Here is a 19,143-nt window from a genome sequence, read left to right on the forward strand (position 1 = left end):
TTTTTATAAATGCTACAGGTACAAGTAATTTACATTGTTCAAGATCGAAGAATCTAGTTTTACCTTAGGATATTATTCAAAATACAAAACATGGTGTAATTGTTGTTCTGTTTATTGAATTTGTGTACTTGTTTTGATATTAATGAATTAAATAATTATTGTCAGTTTAATTAGTGTCTTTCGAGCTACTGTCCAATCAATATGTTACGCCCCGGCATGTTCCGCCTTTGGTCGGGGTGTGGCAGATTGGTATCAGAGCCGAAGGCTATAAGGTAGGTGGTTAGATATAACGGCCTTGTAGCATGCTTAGGGTCCCTATACGTGATATGCCTTTACGTGTTTGCACCCTGAATTATATTATTGATTGCAGTAGCTTAAATATTATTTAATAATTTAATATTATTCTTGTACACAAAATCACAAACTTAATCCGAGGCTATGCCTCACTCTCAAAATTGTTTTCAAAACTTTAGGACGATTTTTAAAAAAAATGGGAAATTCCTTAATAAATCCCGCCTTCTTACTCCCCTCTCCTTGAGGATGATTCGTGGGACGGATATGTAGTAACTGTAAGAGGGACACACTTGTTTACCGAACCCTTGACACCAAGGCTTGCGAGCCTAAGGAAGTGCAATGCGCATAAATCTCAATCAACCGCGAGACCTGGTTGTCTTCCTTGAGTGTTCGGTAAGGGTGTGGAACTTATTAGGCCAAAGCATATCACACCAAACGTACCCGAATCTTCTACCCTCATTGTATCAAACGTGGTCATGTGACGATCACACTCTTAAATCAAAGATGAGATTTTTGTTTAAATTTTCTTTTATTTTGTTAATAATGAAATTTTTTTTTTCAAATTATCAATTTTATCAATACCTTAAGTTAAGGTTATTAAAATTTTATCTTGTATTCTCATGAATTTTCACAAAACTTGAAATTTCACATAGTTATACAACTTTCTTTTTTTTTTCTTTCAAAACATAATAAACTTTTCACGTGTCGTCATTGTAGCATGTCTTCTTCCCGCCTTATCAACCGTAACCGTCGCACCAGCAACTCGGCCCGTAGCATGTCATCCCGCATCACCAAGGGAATTGTGGAAGCCCTCCCAACAATCATCTCTCAATTGCAAACTGTGAATGCTTCTTCATCATCCACTACTCCGAACCCAATTGCTTACCCCCTCAAACAATTCAAGAGTGCCAACCCGCCCGAATACCACGGTATCGACGGTGCTACCGTTCTCCTCCAATGGTTCGAAGATATGGAGAGCATATTCCTCCAATGTGAATGTCCCGAGGACAAGAAAACCAATTACGCCTCGAGCAAGCTTAAGAAGAATGCCCTCAATTGATGGAATGGTGAGAAGCGCGTGCTTGGCGCTAAGGTTGCCATGGGATGACCTCAAGAAACTTATGCTCAAGAAGTTCTGCCCGAAACATGAGATTCGGAAGTTAGAAAAGGAATTTTGGAATTTGAAACACGAAAGCGGTAATGACATCGCCTACAATGATCGTTTCCATGAACTGAGCCTTCTCATTCCCCACATGGTCACTTCCCTTGAACGTTCAATCGACAGGTACATCTCGGGTTTGCCTATGAAAATCCAAGATTCCGTCCTAAGTCGTGACCCTCAAACTCTCCATGATGCCATCACCTTAGCCGGCACCCTCACCGAAAACCACGTTAAGGCCGGGACCTTGACGCTGAAAAATTCCAAGAAGCCCAATGATAAGCATGCATCCGAGCCCACCAAAGAACCTAAGCCCGAATCTCCCAAACCCGAGTCTTCTAAGCCCGAATCATTCAAGCACAACAACAACTCTCCCCACTACCGCAACAATAAAATAAAGTCCAATTCCCAAAACTATGTATTGGCCCAATCACAAGCCCAATCCACCAAGAAACCCTACACAGGACCCCACCCATTATGTGATACGTGTAACTTTCACCATTCGCCTCCAATTGCAATCAATTTGGTCACCTCTTTACCATATATCGTGAGCGCAACCAACTCATGATGCAACCATTTACCTCACCTCTTACCCAACCCCAAACGTTACCTTATGCTCAACCGTTTACTCAAGCACCCTCAACTATTAGAGCTTGTTACAATTGTGGAGACCCTAGCCATTTTCGCAATGCATGCCCAAGACTCACACACATGAACCAAATTCAATCCTACCCAACTCAAACCGCTCAATATCAAGCCTACCAATCCCAAGTTAATCAACTTCAACCAATCCAAGCTCAACCCATCCAAGCAATTCAAGTCCAACCCATTCAACCAATTCAAGTCAACCAGACCCCAATCAACTAACCAGCCTCAAGTGACCAAGCTACTCAAGGGAAAGTGTGTTACATAAACGGTTCCCAAGTCTAAGCCTAACCCTTTATGAAGACATGTTACGCAAAGGACATTTCTTTTTAATTTCTTTTCATTTAAATCTAATGTATTGACTTCATTAAATCTCCAGTTTTGTTATGAATGAGAATTTTGGTTATTTATAATGGCATTCAATCTCTCAATTATTCCTATCTTGTCGTGTATTGCACTATTTATTGTTACGCAATTTATTATCTTGATTTAAGTGGTCTATGACCGGTTAATTACCGGGACTATGTGCTGGTGATGTGCATAGTTATATAACAGTATCGTATTTGTATCATAAACTACCTATGACCGATTTCCTATAAATGTGTTGGAAATTGGGACTATGAACATGTGTTGTACATAGTTATCTAATAGGAGTCACATGTACAAATTTTATTTCGATAATTTAATACATGGCTACCCAAACCCTCCAAACTCACCTCATTCCCATGGTACTCTTATCTCATCTCATCGATTTTATAATCTTGGTTTCAAATCTTATTTATTATTATATTAATAAGTCATGTGATTCGTTTGTTGTGTGAACCAATTCTGCGTGAATTTTGTCGTCGTCACAAGTATTTTCTTTACATTGTATGTGTAAGTTACTTATATAATTTTCCTCTATCTATTTATTTCATTTTGTTGTTATCACTTTTGATGGTTAACTTCAACAATTTCATTAATTTTTATTTTATTTATTTATTATTATTCTTAAGATTATTTACTAGTTATTTATGATCATTATATTTTTCCATATTTAGTTCATTGCTCTTGATCAAATGATACCAATTAAAAAAAAGGTTTTCTTTTACCCTTGTTTTCAAACCCGCACAACGGGATGAACCATGTGCATCATGCGACGACCTAAATAATTATGAGTCCACGCATAATTATCGAAATCCTCGCATGGAACTCATGGTGAATACGGTTGTGTGTCATAACTCGGAACCTAGGGTGATTTAGGATAACAGTACAAATATAGATGTGATAAGGGCATAGTGGATACGCCGCTGGTACATCCTATATATAAGTGTCCTTATCATGCCTTCCGTTTGTAGCGTTGTTTGGGTCACCTGAAAATCTGTGTTATTTTTCTTTTTTATATTAAAAAAAAGGTTTCTTTTTTTAAGTTATGTTTCCTTTAATTTCGGGACGAAATTTCCAAAAGTTGTGAATCCTGTAACATTCGTTACTTTTCAAATCTGGAACCCGACCCGTTTATTTTATTTATTTATTATTATTTTTTTTTCTTTTCTTTCTTTTGCCTCATTTATTATTCAAACGCTCGTTATTAATTCCCGCATTCGTTTAAGTTTAAATATATTTTGTTTATTTATTTATTTATTGAAAATAACTATAATTTCTAGGCAATAATACCCCCCTTAACTAAATTTTATCCACTCTTGCACCCATATCTAAAGACCAAGGACCAAATTGCAAATTATATTCAAAATACCCTCCATCGTTCTTCCTCTCCCTCTTACCGACGCCAAAGACCTCCCCTTTTCTTGAACCATAATTCTCGGATTAATTGACGAAATTGATATTACCATATCATTCCTTACCAAAATCCGCTACTACCGACAGTCTAATTATAGAAAACAATAACGAATTGACAGCTAAATCATTAACTCTTGAACCGTGGCCTTCTTGATCTCAAAACCCTATATATACTCTATCATAATTCAATTAATTGATACCACACCATCATCATAACAACGTCACTCTAAGCCCTAACGCAATTGCGACATACAACACCGCCCATATCAGATTTAAGTTCGAATGTGAGCCGTGAGCCCTAGTTCGTCGTTCTCTCTTAATTCACCATCGATTTCGGTAATTATTATGTGCATTCTAGTCGTTTGTTTATGCAATCAAAACTCAAACCTAATTTCAATCAAGATCGAGTAATTAAAGGACATTAGGATCTAGGGTTTATATTTGAAATTGGGGATTTCGGGAGGTGTATTTAAAAAACAAAATTGTTTTCATATAATACCCAGATGAGCCACTGGCCTAGTTGGCCAGTGCACATTCTGTTAAGATCAAACCGGCCTGGGGCGCGGGTTCGAACCCCCCAGGCCCGGTTTTTAGTTTTATTTATTTAAAAATCATTTTTTTACAAGTTTTGGTTACTATTATATATACATCATTAGTTCAACTTGTTCTAATAAACTGGATCTTTGTTTTTGCCTTTTTTTATTTACAACTCATAACTTTTTATAAACCTTCTTTTATATGTAAACCTATTACAATAATAAAAATCTTTTACTATTTCTCTCTTAACGAACCAAAATTATCATAGAGTTCCAAATAAAATTTCTTTTAACCTTTTCCCTTGATATATATATAGATATATGTATAAGATTTCATTTATTTAACAATAATTAATATTTATTTTATTCATCAAAATTTAAATGAGAATAAATAATAGTAATAATAATAACATTAATAGTAATAGTTTAAACCCTAAGTAACTCCAAAATCCTTTTAAACCGATTTGTAACTTAATGTCATGTCATTTTTATTTATATTGGTTATACCCTCTAATTTATATTATTTACAAATTTATGATAACTAAACTAATAGCAACTTTTGTCTTTATCAAAGAATGTACTTAAACAATATCAATTCCCAAATCCGTCAGACTTGTTTTAACGGCTTTTATAACTATCTAATACTATCGTTAACAACTAGGAACTTTTGTCAACGTAACTCGGGAAGCACATCCGTTTAAATCTTAATTTTTATCATCATCTCATCTTCGTTAATCCACTCGTTAAGGTGAGTTTACATATCCCCTTTTTTTTCATCTTTTAAGTTTTGGGGGTGGCATGTATACCTGTTTAAATTACTCAATTTTATTTCCACATCTATTTAAAACACAATTCAATATATGTTTATGTGTGATTATTGCATGCCCTATGATAATGCTCTATGTGCTTAATTGTTTATTTTATGTTTGGTGGTTGGTATCTCATCCTCATTTATCCTCATCTAGTATGATCATACATTTAACCAAGTACATTGATTTTGTATCAATAAGAACGGGTTCACATCTATTTAGTTGTTTACATTTTCATAGAAATAGTAATACTCATCATTTACATATGAATTGTGGTTTTTTTTATATATATGTATCTCAACTAAAACTTATGTATTCTCACCAACATTCGTGTTGACAAACTTTATTTTTATACATGCTACAGGTACAAGTAATTTACATTGTTCAAGATCGAAGAATTTAGTTTTACCTTAGGATATTATTCAAAATACAAAACATGATGTAATTGTTGTTCTGTTTATTGAATTTGTGTACTTGTTTTGGTATTAATGAATTAAATAATTATTGTCACTTTAATTAGTGTCTTTCGAGCTACTGTCCAATCAATATGTTACGCCCCGGCATGTTCCGCCTTTGGTCGAGGTGTGACAGATTGGTATCAGAGCCGAAGGCTATAAGATAGGTGGTTAGATATAACGGCCTTGTAGCATGCTTAGGGTCCCTATACGTGATATGCCTTTACGTGTTTGCACCCTGAATTATATTATTGATTGCAGTAGCTTAAATATTATTTAATAATTTAATATTATTCTTGTACACAAAATCACAAACTTAATCCGAGGCTATGCCTCACTCTCAAAATTGTTTTCAAAACTTTAGGATGATTTTAAAAAAAATGGGAAATTCCTTAAGAAATCCCGCCTTCTTACTCCCCTCTCCTTGAGGATGATTCGTGGGACGGATATGTAGTAACTGTAAGAGGGACGCACTTGTTTACCGAACCCTTGACACCAAGGCTTGCGAGCCTAAGGTAGTGCAGTGCGCATAAATCTCAATCAACCGCGAGACCTGGTTGCCTTCCTGGAGTGTTCGGTAAGGGTGTGGAACTTATTAGGCCAAAGCATATCACACCAAACGTACCCGAATCTTCTACCCTCATTGTATCAAACGTGGTCATGTGACGATCACACTCTTAAATCAACGATGAGATTTTTGTTTAAATTTTCTTTTATTTTGTTAATAATGAAATTTTTTTGTCTCGCTTTGTTTTGATCTTGGGTCTAGGTGTAATAGTGTTGGCACACACCATGATATATCTCTTTCTTGAAATTTCATTTCTCACCCCTAATGTCGGGAATATTGTCTCGTTAAAATGGCAATCAGCAAACCATGCTGTAAATACATCACCTGTTAAAGGTTCAAGGTATCTTATGATTGAAGACGTTTCATATCCAACATATATTCCCAACCTTCTTTGGGGACCCATTTTTGTGTGTTGTGGTAGTGCAATGGGAACATACACAGCACACCCAAAAATCCTAAAATGAGAGATGTTAGGCTCATTTCCGGAAACAGGTTGTGTGGGAGAGTATTTATGATTCGCACTTGGTCTCACATGAATTAATGATCCAGCATGCATAATTGCATGACCCCAAATAGAAACAGGGAGTTTTTTCCTCATTATTAATGGTCTAGCTATTAGCTGTACGCGTTTGATCAACGACTCGGCTAAGCCATTTTGTGTGTGTACATGAGCAACAGGGTGTTCTACAACAATCCCCACAGACAATAATCATCGAAAGCGTGTGATGTAAATTCTCCTGCATTATCAAGCCTTACTCTTTTAATAGTATAATCGGGAAAATGTGCACGTAATTTGATAATTTGAGAAAGAAATTTTGTAAAAGCAATATTACGAGTCGATAAAAAAGAGATATTAGACCATCTGCTGGATGCGTCTATTAAGACCATGAAGTATCTAAATGGTCCACATGGTGGATGAATTGGTCCACATATGTCACCTTGAATTCTTTCAAAAAACATTGGTGTTTCTTTATCGACTTTTAATTGTGAAGGCCTTGTAATTAATTTGCCAAGAGAACAAGATGTACATTAAGACATTTTATCTATTTTGTGGATCTTTTGATCTTTCAGTGGATGCCCATGTGTATTTTCAATGATCCTTTTCATCATTGTGGATCCTGGATGGCCTAATCTGTCATGCCATAAGTTTATGATACCAGAATCAAAACAATTTTCTTTGACTGCCATATGTGCTTGAGGCACATTTATATATGTATAATGTAAACCAGAATGGAGCATTGATAGTTTTTCCAATATCTGATATTTGCTTATGATATGCAAATATTTTTCATTACTAACAGTCCTTGACTGAGTACCATATCCATTATGATATATGTTTTTTAAACTTAACAAATTTCTTGTTGATTTTGGGGAAAATAAAGCATTTTCTATTTTGAGCTTTGTACCGTTTGGTAATGCTAAATTAGCTTTTCCCACTCCTTCTATCAAATTTGTAGGACCTGATATTGTATTGATGATCCCTTTTGTTGGTTTCAGTTTATGAAAATATTTTTTAGATCTAAGTATAGTATGCATGGCTCCACTATCCGCTATACATATATCTTCCTCATTTGTTTGATCTTGTGCTTTAGTGATTTCATTTGAAATCTTGAAAATATTAAGAAAAATAATAAGTGTATAACGAAGACATTATGATATCTTAATAAGAACTTTATTTAATTGAAAAACAAGCAGTACATGAAGAGAACTACATAATTAAAGATAATGAGAAACACACTTAATTATTGCATATAATATTGTCGTCAAACAACATTTGTTTCAGAGTTCAACATCAAAGTCTACAATGCTCAACTCAGCATTGATATCATTAAAGTTATCAACATGGTTCACTTCTTTCTCTTTTCCTTTGAGGGAGCTTGGTATAGTTCACACAGATGTGGAGCTATGCGAAAAGCCTTTGACCAGTGGGTTTTACTTCCACATCTAAAACATGAAGTGTTATTGTTTTCGGACCTATCAGCTTCATTCTATTTCCTGTGTTGGTTGGAATTGTTATTTTGTGGGACATGGTAATTATTGGTTCTCTGGCTACGACCACAGCCACGACCACGACCGTAAGAATTAGTGTTCCATTTAAATGAATGATTACAACCATTAAAATGTTTTTTTTTTCAAAATGACCACGGCCTCCTTCCCATTATGACTAGAATTTTTATGAGAATTTTTGTGAGCAACATTTTCCTCTGGTATTGCTAATGAACCTGTGGGACGAGATTTATGATTTTTTATTAATAATTCATTATTTTTTTCTGCTATAAGGAGTAATGCATTTAGATCAGAGTATCGTCTAAAAATATGCAATCGATAATGTGTTTGCAAGTTTATATTTGACGCACGAAATGTGGAGAAAGTTTTCTCCAACATATCTCCCTCAGTAACAATTTACCACAAAATCAGAGTGTTGAGCATATTCTGAACAAAGCAGAGATGTACTCATTTACTTTTTTGAAATCTTGGAACCTGAGATTGTTCTATTCATCTCTAGCAGTGGAAGTAGAACTTCTCTTTGATGATAAAATCTGTTATTTAAATCTTCCCACAAAATGCGTGGATCCTCACAATTTGAATACTCAAATTGTAACATCTAGTCAATGTGTTTGTGGAGGAAGACATTGGCTTTTGCCTTGTCTTGATCCTCGCAATTATTTCCCTCTGTTATCTCCTGTGATATTAAGAGCCGGAAATTCAAGTTTTGCGATGTTAGTCATTTTATTACTAAACACAAATAAGATAAATATTAGGATTACATACTTATTAAAATTGAAAGAAAATAAAAAAGGTAGAGCTATAAATAGATAAAGAAAAAAGAAAAGATTAAACTCTCTAGGTGGGAGATTACAAATTAAGAACAATAAGATTATCAGCATTATGGTAGTTAACATTAAACTGGATGAATCATCTTTCCAAATATTATCTTGAGTATTCCCGAGAAGAAAATTTTTGTATTTGTGAAAGATTTGAGATTGATAATTGATTATTTATAGTTGAAAATTTATAACCGTTTTACAACGTATATTACCGTTTTATAACGGTACTATTACATTTTGTGTGTGTGTGTGTGTGTATATAATATTACTTATTTTAAAGTAAGATAATAAATAAGATATTAAATAAAATTTATTTCATAATATATATAATTAGTATGCACAATAATAAGAATATAATTGTTAGTGTAAATAAATCTAACTTTTAAATTAAATATTAGTGTGGATATATAAATAAAAGTTATAATAGTTATCGAATTTTAATAACAATGTTTATACACATTATTGCTATTACTTAGTATATTTATATGCATATATATATTTCCAATGTTCATAATTAAAGAAGTGTTTATGATGTTTATGTGGATACTTTTGTGCCTATTACCTTTCTTGATTAGGATATAAGCGGCTCGTGCTGATAACGTGTTATAATTCTATCTCTAACTATAACGATGACAATGTTGTTATTCTTTAGCTTTATAGAACTAATTAAAGGAGGATAGAAAGTAAATATGTAAATTTTTTGATAATCATAACTCGTTACAATATATGGTATTTATTATACCAGAACAACTGTTTATAGATACAATTGGGGAAAGGGGGGGGGGGGGACAAGGTTGCATAATTGGTTTGACTAAATAAAAAGGTGACATACAAAATCGTCGGTGGTTCACAACATATTTTATATTTTAAACTTAAACGTATTATTAATTTTTACAGATATATAATGAATTTTTTACATATATATATACACATATAGGGTATATATTCTTATATTATATATAACGTCAGTCGAGCCAACACCGGTCCGCCTTCTGGGTCGGTCCGACCTTTGACCCAGTAAGGCGTCCGGGTCGACATCCGAGCCGGGTCTAGAAACATTGATATTAAGTTAAAATGTGGCTTAAAATTCGTTGTCTTCGGTGTAAAGGTTTCCACAGATACAATGTCGAAATACACAAATATAAAACATTTTGTTTTTCGTACACATCGGTAAAACCTGTCTCCCTTTCACATTTACTCATATGCCAGAATAACACATTATTGTAACTATATTTAGATATGTAATTGAGACATGAGCTCAAAGACCTAAAGTTGGAATCACTTTGGATCTTTAAAAAAAATGTAAAATATAAAATTACTTAAAAGATAAAATAAATCGGTAGCATTATATTTTTTGGTTATAAAAAACATCAAGGCAATTTGACATCTATCTAGTATATAACCAAAAATAACTATAACCGGGAGAGCAAAGGTTTCTCCATTTAAGGGTACTTAAAAATCAATTAATTAGCAGATAAAACAAAACATGAAAAAATTGTTGTCACTAGCTAATAATCTAATAGCAGATACATAGAAAATAAAAGTTAAATATAAAAAAGCAAAAAGATTTCAAACTTGATATTACGGCCATACAGGCTTCAAAACAGTACATAGACCCTTTTTACTTGGACATGCAAATGAAACATATAAAAACACAACACTGAAAAACATTAAAAAACCAACCACTCCGTATTATTCAAGGAAAAGCTTATGAGCGATCTTGTACGATGCATAGGCATCAATACATGCATACTCCACTTGATTTTCAGCAAGTACTCTGGATTCCCAATTGCTCTTGATCACATGCATCGGCTTCTCCATGTGCAGACTCGCTACGTCCCTTGCAAGATGCTTCAACCCCGGCTTCCTATAGTACATCGTAGGCCACTTCTTGATAGTCGCCGAACGAATATCTATGCTTTTAGCACAATCCAATCCATACTCTTTCTTGATCCTTGCTATATCATCTTCAACTTCAACCCCAACAAAAGTGAACCTAAAAGTAGATAAATTTGAAAGTGACCCAAGTGAATATATATATAGATCAAAATACTTAACAAATTATTGTCACTAAGACACTAACTGTAAAGGTTAATTTACAAATATCCTAACAAATATATTTTCGGTATTGAAAAAGTTAAATAACATATAAAAACAAGCACTTCTATTTTAATATAAAAAATAAGTTGTAGTTCACAAAAGTCTATATATATATATACATACCTGGAGTTGCGAAGAAAACGCTTGAGAGACTGTGGAAACTAATCCATGTAGAACAGTTGAAGGATGAGACACTTGGTGTCGATGCAAAGTTGAAGAGTGGCTGCTTTATTGGTGATGAATGGTGACGAGGGAGAGAGCCATTCAACATCAAGACCAACAACTACCATTGGGTCATTGGAATGGATCAACATAACCTCTTTCACCCATTTCTCGGTGACACTGGCTTTGTTGGTGACTATTGTCTCGATTGTTTTACCGTTGTAGTTGACATGATACTTGGAGAATGTTGTGTCGATAGTTACGGCCCGGATGGTCCTAGGAGATGCCATGGCAACTCTTTGATATATTTGCAAAGAAGATAGAGAATGGTAACTGAAGTGGTAAGTAGGATTATTATTTATAGTCGGTCAGTTTGCAACTTACTAGTTACTAGGCCTTTGCACTTCCCCATGAGTCCTTTCGGTCACCAGACCTTTGGATTTTCAATATGTTAATTTTGACTGCCAGCAGCCTAGTTAAGATGATAAAATTTTAATGTATTAATCGATGCAGAGTAGAAGCAATAAAGTAATAAATAGATATAACTATTGTTATACCCGCGTGTTAGGCCAAACAGGTTGGTAAAACCTGGGCGATGATAAACTCAATAAATGTCGGTCTCAAGCGTTGAGGTGGTAAGTCAACGCAAAATTCGGTTGGTCTCAGTTAAGTACGTTATGCTACAAGAACTAAAACTAAAAATAAAACAAACATATAAAATTTGAGGTGGATCAACTGAGTGGCGTCACTCGATAACACTCTGGCGTTGGGAAGATCCGAGCATTGCCGATCCCGGAAGTTGAGGCAGTGAGTCTACGCAAATCCGGCTTATTTTCGTCACATTGGTTACAGTACCGAAATTAAAACAAAAATGCAGTGAGTCTACGCGAATTCATTCGTTTTCCGTAATGTTTGTCACAGTACCATGACTAAAACAAAAAACAAAAAAAAACCCAAGTTTAAGGACCAATATGGTGTTGCCAAGTGATCCAATCGACACTTAGCGGCACCAAAGTTTGTAATTGTATATATTTATAATTATAATTAACACCATGGGTATTTTGAGTGCCTTGTAACACCGCTAGGGGTGTTTTTCAGGTTTCAGGTCGGGTTTTCGGGTTTCAAAGTTTTAAATCTTGACCCGAAACCCAACCCAAATCTCTCACGGGTTTTTCGGGTTCGGGTTTTTTCGGGTTGGGTTAATCGGGTTTCGAGCATCCTAGAAATAAAGCATAAAACCAAATAATTTTTAAAAACTACAATGCTAAAATTAAGAGCAATGGAAATGGGCGTGAAACACCCCTCGTGAGACCTCATTTGGCGTCGTGAAGGGCGCGAAACACCCCCCTTCCTCCGTGAAGGGGGCGCGATCCACCCACCGCGAGAAGTTTAACGTTGGTGAAGAGATGCATGTGGGCCCCATTTGCAATTAAACGGTAATATTTTAAAAAAATAGCCGTTGGCTATTAAATAAATAAAAAAAACTTTTTCCATTTCCTTTTTTTTATCTATAAATACCTTCTCATTTTATAAAAACAAACACACAAAACTACTCTTTTTCTCTCTATAATCTATAAAAATTCCCTATTATTTTTTTAAAAATGTCATCACCATCTTCTTCCTCTTCGTCTTCGAGCGAAGAAAAAACCGCTTTTATGTTTCGTGCTTTCGCAACGGGGTGTTATGAGTGGTGGCAACAACAACAACAAGAGGCGGGTTCATCAATACGACACGAAACCCGACGTGAACGTTTAAACCGTGACCGAGCGGCTGCGCACGAAGCACTACAAAACGACTATTTTAACACCCCGTGTGTTTACACGGCCTCAGAGTTTAAAACCCGTTTTCGAATGAGTCGTGAGTTATTTTTAAGAATACTACACGACATCGAACGAGAAGTTCCTTGGTTTACCCAACGGGTTGATGCTAGAGGTCGAGTCGGTTTCTCCACCTTGCAAAAGTGTACTGCCGCGATTCGTTATATAAACGCTAGTGATATGTTCGATGAATATTTGAAGATGTCGGGTCGACACATCAGGTCATGTGTCTACAAATTCTCTAAAGCTATTGTTTTGTTGTATCGTAGTAGATATTTACGTAAGCCTACGGCTAGTGAGGTTGAACAGTTACAGGCGAAGCATGCCGAAAAACACGGTTTTGTCGGCATGCTTGGTAGCATCGATTGCACGCATTGGGATTGGAAAAATTGTCCTACTGCATGGCATGGTCAGTTTGCACGAGGTGATAATCCATATCCTAGTATTATTATAGAAGCGGTGGCTTCCCAAGACTTATGTTGCCGGCTCAAACAACGACATAAATGTACTTGATCAATCTCCCGTATTTGACGATTAGATCAACGAGACGGCACCGGACTCCTCTTTTGAGTTTAGAGGGACGCTTTACAAGCGTGGGTATTACTTGCCGATGGAATATATCCGGATTACTCGACAATTGTCAAGTCGCTTTCGCAACCCATCAGCGTTAAACGACAAACGTACAAAAAAGCTCATGACGCGGCAAGAAAGGATATTGAACGAGCATTCGGGGTGTTGAAGTATAAGTGGCACGTTGTGGATCGTCCATCCAAGTGTTTTTCTCAAGTGAAAATGAGGAACATTATGTACGCTTGTGTTATTCTTCATAATATGATTTTAGAGGACAACGGGTTAGCGATTTGTCAACATAACCCAAATGAGGATGCGCCTATGTATGAAGAAATCAACGAAGACAAAAAACGAAGAAACCGTTAAGAAATTCGAATCCGAGAGATTCATGACGCATTAACGGCGGACTTGATCAAATATATTCACTTTCGTTCAAGCAATCGGTAGTTTGTTTATGTAACTTTTATTTATGCTTTTATTTTAAAATTATTGTAACTTTCATTGTAATGTTTTATTTATGTTTATTAGTCTTTGAATGTATTGTAATTTTTATTAATCAATTAAATTTTTATTAGTTAATATAAAAAACAAAAGATTAAAAAAATAATAATAAAATAATTGAGATTTCACATACCCTGTTTCACACAGTGTATTTCCAATGAAAAATGTGGATGTGAAATGGGTATGTGAAAGCTGATGTGGCGCAGACGTGGCAGAGAGAGAAAGTTTCACCAGTTTGTGTCACCCCCACCCATTTCCATTGTTCTAAAACAACATATTTTTCTTTGCATATAACACAAATAATCAAATAATAAACTAACCTAACCTGATAAAACAATTCAAAAGAAGAGTAAAACTAACTCGAACCATAATCGTATTCAATCGAGTATGATTTTGTTGTTCGATTACCGTTGCTATTAATAATAAACAGAATATATAAATTAATAACAAGCAATTGATCTATAATAGTTAGAATGACAACAGTTGATTAGAGCCAAAATCTGGAAGTTTATTCGGGTTGACCCAAATTTTATAAATCAAACCTGAGAACCAACCCGAATTACTTCAGTTCGGGTTTGGGTTAGTCTTTTCTCGGGTTCGGTTATTCGAGTCGGGTTAGTTCGGGTTCGGTACGGGTTTTTTCGGGCTGGGTTTTGGGTTTCGGGAAAAAGTGACAACCCTAAACACCGCCCCACTCTAAGTAACTTACGGTGGTGGCATTAAGGTTTTGTTAACGTGGCAACAAGCTCTTTAACGAATGAAAGGTGGAGCCATGTCCCACTAACAACTAATCAAACTTATTATTATTTTTTTGTTTCTTTAATTATTTCTTCTACCATCATAACTGGCTAGTTAAAACTAGTTAACTCGCAATGCCCTAGTCGGATGATCTAGTCAAAGTCTCACTGTCTATGTAACAGTTACGTGTTGCTTTAACTAGCAATAGCTAGTTAAACCACAACACATAACCTCATGGTAAAAGAATGTTATTGAAATTACGAATGTTGAAACGATTACAATAGTCTTCTATATAAGAGATTTCACCGACCATTCAAAAAAATATAAGAGATTTCTAAACTTCATGTTTACCAACTTTTTGAAAATGAAAACATGAAATAGGTGCATTAAATTAGGGCCTAAGTTAAGTAATACAACTAGAAAACGGTTCAAACTAATTAGGTACATGTTTGAATATTGCGAAACTTGAAGAAAAGTCTTCTATGATGAAATTGAGGAACTAAACAATGGAAGTTGGGTCTTACAGTTTGGCTAGTTTGTCACAAGGTTAATTAGACTGCCGAAACCTTTCCATTAACCGGTAATGAGCTTCGTAGTCTCACTTGTAGATCCCGTTATACACTTTTACAAATTTGAGCAATTTCAACACTATTTACCTATTTCAAGTTGATCCAACTTTGCATTACCTCGTAAATGAGGGTACGAATAGCCGTCCTTCTGGTTTTAAAATCTGTGGGAGTCATTATGATCATATTCACTTATTTATATTTTTAACCAATCCATTTCTTTACTTTTTCTTCAACCAACCCAAGAAATTTCTTTATTTTGTTTTCTTCAATCAACCCGCTATACTACTTGAAGAGGTATGTACCCGCCTCAACACCGAGCAAGGCGGGTCAACCCACAAGATATAGACAAGAGGCTTGAAATCAAGACATTACGAAGGCACAAAGCCAAAACCTACGCGCATGGCGCATATCACATATGCTCACGCATATCACATATGCTCATGCATCACATGCTCAGGCATTATATGCTCAGGCACCACAAATGCTCAGGCATCACATATGCTCACGCATCACATATGCTCACGCATATCACATATGCGCATGGCGCATCCGCGCGTGGCGCATATCACATGCTCGTGCATATCACATCTGCGCATGAAACATCTGCGCGTGAGAATAAAGAGAAGACCTCGCGCATCCTCAGGATAGGCGCGTATCACACATGCACGTAATCAACCTTGTCCTTATCCAAATCAGGATTAGGGCAACCTTGATTGTGCACGTCAGACAACCTTCCAGAAGGTATCTTTTTAAGGAATAAGAATATGCTGACGTTGACAGCTCCCAATGAAAGGTGGACAACTCAGCAAAACCTATGTGCTACCACGTGATTACAACCAATGAAAAAGCACCAGGTGTCCCAAAGGACACGTGGCGCAAAGCAACTGGAAGAGGCCAACAAAGCCCTAACTGGGTTTAAGCCCAATCAGTGGAAACCCTAGCACTATAAATACAGCATCAACTCCACAAGGAGAGATATCTAACATCATCCAATATCATCTGATAACATCCAATTACAGAGTATTCAGCTATTAAGCAATACACTCCAAATTCCTTACTCTCATATTATTATCTTCTCCCACAAATACTTATTCTCACGCCGGAGGGTTACCCCAAAGAGGACCCCTCTGTCCCTTTCTGAGGGGTAAGTTGACGGTGCTGTTCATTTTGTAGGTGGAAGAGCCCAGATCCCAGAGATCCATCGGTGAAGAAGCATAATCACACCCGAGGAAAGTAGATCGTCTACCAGTGAGTCGATCCACGTTTCTTCATTGGCGCCATCCACTGTCACAACGGCAACAAGATCTACTCAGATCTATAAAAAAAATTTTTCACCATGGTTTCTGGCGTTCGTAACGTTGATCAAGTTCTGGAGGATATTGAACGTGAGGATGTTAATGAGGGACAGCAGTTTCTGAGGGTGCCGCGTGATTCTACGCGCACCAACAGTAACCGCCCCTTCATCACAACTCCTCATGGCCAGACTGAAACTCCTCCAGACGATCTCACGTTACAAAATCTTGCCGGCGCGAAACAAAAAGGACCAATGGGTCAAGAAGATGAAACAAATGATCTTAAATAATGGCTCATAAACGAGCAACGGCGTCTAATGGACAAGTACAATGAGCTGGTCAAACACAAAGCACAAAAGCAAGCGTTTGATAAGCAAACTGTTCATGGAACAAAAAGGGCGCGCGCGCCGGAAGAAGGACATTCTGTTCACACTGCACACACTGAGTTCAGTGATGAAGAAGTGCACAGCATGAGGAAGACGCGAGATACTCATGCAGGAGGCTCACAGCTCCGCGCGCACGTGAACATGGCGCCTGGAGCCAGAGCCGATCTGGATCTGCAAATACCGTACAGCCCACCAGTTAGAGGGCAAGTGGACGTAACCACACCGTACAGACCAGCCATCTTGGTGAAACATTCAAAGTTCACTGAGCGCATCGCGAAGGCTCCCATCCAGCACCAAACCAAGATGCCAAGTGGTTTGGGCAAATATGACGGCACAACAGATCCAGACGATTTCTTGCAAGGTTTTTACAACACGGGAAACCTAGAGAGCTGGACGATGCCAACATGGTGTCACATGTTTGCTCGCTGCCTCACGGGCGCGGCGCGTGTCTGGTTCGAGAGCTTGCCGACTGGGCAAATCGATGGGTTCGAGGAACTATTGGAAAAGTTCCAAGCCCACTTCGTACAACAGCGCAGACACACGCGCGACCCTGATGACATCATGCACTGCGTGCGCAGGAATGATGAAACGATTGAAGACTACATAACACGTTTCAATCAGGAGTCTCTGGCAATCGGAGGTATAACTGAGCAACTCCTGCGCGTGGCCTTTATACAAGGCGCGCGCAGTGATCAACTCCGCCGAGCTCTCGTAAGCAAAGATGGCATGCCCACCACTTGGGCCAAACTAATGGAAGCATCGCGAGTCTTCGCGAGAAATGAAAAACAAATTGCCCAAGATAGGGCAAGAGAAAGAGCGCATCAAGCTGAGTCACCGCGCAGCAACGAAAAAAGGGGCAAACAGAACTCTGTATGGTCCAGGTTGCAACCAACCAGTTTTTCTTCCGCAGAAAAGCAGGCGCAACCAAGCTCACCCCAGCCCCAAAAAGACGTTCGTAATCGCGGGGAGGGTGACAAGAGGGAAGGCGGCAGAGATCCTAACAGACCTCTGCCAAGAATATGGACTCCCCTCACTAAGACGCCTTCACAGGTGTTAAGCACTGAGAATGTCCAATTCAAAAGCCCCAAGCCACTACACTACAAGGGACCATCAGACAGTGGCAAGTACTGTGAGTTTCACAAGTCCACAGGACACAACACTGATGCATGCCACCACTTGAAGGATGCAATTGAAAAAGATGTGAAATCAGGCAAACTGGCTCACCTGGTAAAAAACTCAAGACCAGAAAATGAACAATCAGGAGCCTCAGCCAGCAAAAAGTACAAAAGAATCTGTGTAGCCGAGGGAGGAAGGCAAGGGCAAATATCAAGAAAGAGAAGCGCGCAAATCCAAGGAGATTGGCGCGAGCAACAAGTCATCTTCCCAAGAATCAGGGGAGGCCCTTCCATCAGCAGTCCTCTTGTCATCACTACACACATTGCTCATTATGAAGTGTCAAAAGTCCTGGTGGACACTGGCAGCGAATCAGACATCATGTATGAGCAATGTTTCAGGAAACTGGATCCGGCAGACCAGGCAAGGCTTGAAATTGTGAATGCCCCAATCTCGGGTGTTTCAAATGAAATCATTCATCCCCTAGGTCAAATACAATTTGAACTAACCATGGGGGATGAGAAACACAAGCGAGCCGAAGTTGTTAACTTCCTGGTCTTGCCCACCACTTCTTGCCACAATATGATCTTGGGTAGGGAAACGATTGCCCAATTCAATGCCATACCGTCGCCAGCGCACGGCTCGTTGGGGTTCCCAACACCAACAGGTGTAACTTTTGTATACCGGGATCATTTGTGTGCAGTGACAAGTACTCCGCGGGAGGGGAGAATGAAACTTCCAATGGCAGACAACGCGCCAGAGGAATGGATTCTCAACCCGAAATTCCCGGAACAAAAAATCACAATTGGCGCTACGATATCA

General features: G+C 37.4%; 1 pseudogene; it reads right to left on the reverse strand.

Moving 5' to 3' along the window:
- Window positions 1-10,765: 10,765 nt before the first annotated feature.
- LOC143547137 (3'-5' exonuclease-like) lies at window positions 10,766-11,632 on the reverse strand (annotated as a pseudogene).
- Between the last annotated feature and the right edge of the window lie 7,511 nt (window positions 11,633-19,143).

This window comes from Bidens hawaiensis, unplaced genomic scaffold (assembly GCF_021521415.1).
Source record: "Bidens hawaiensis isolate Kalapana, Puna unplaced genomic scaffold, B.hawaiensis_p1.1 tig00014645_1, whole genome shotgun sequence".
NCBI lineage: Eukaryota > Viridiplantae > Streptophyta > Magnoliopsida > Asterales > Asteraceae > Bidens > Bidens hawaiensis.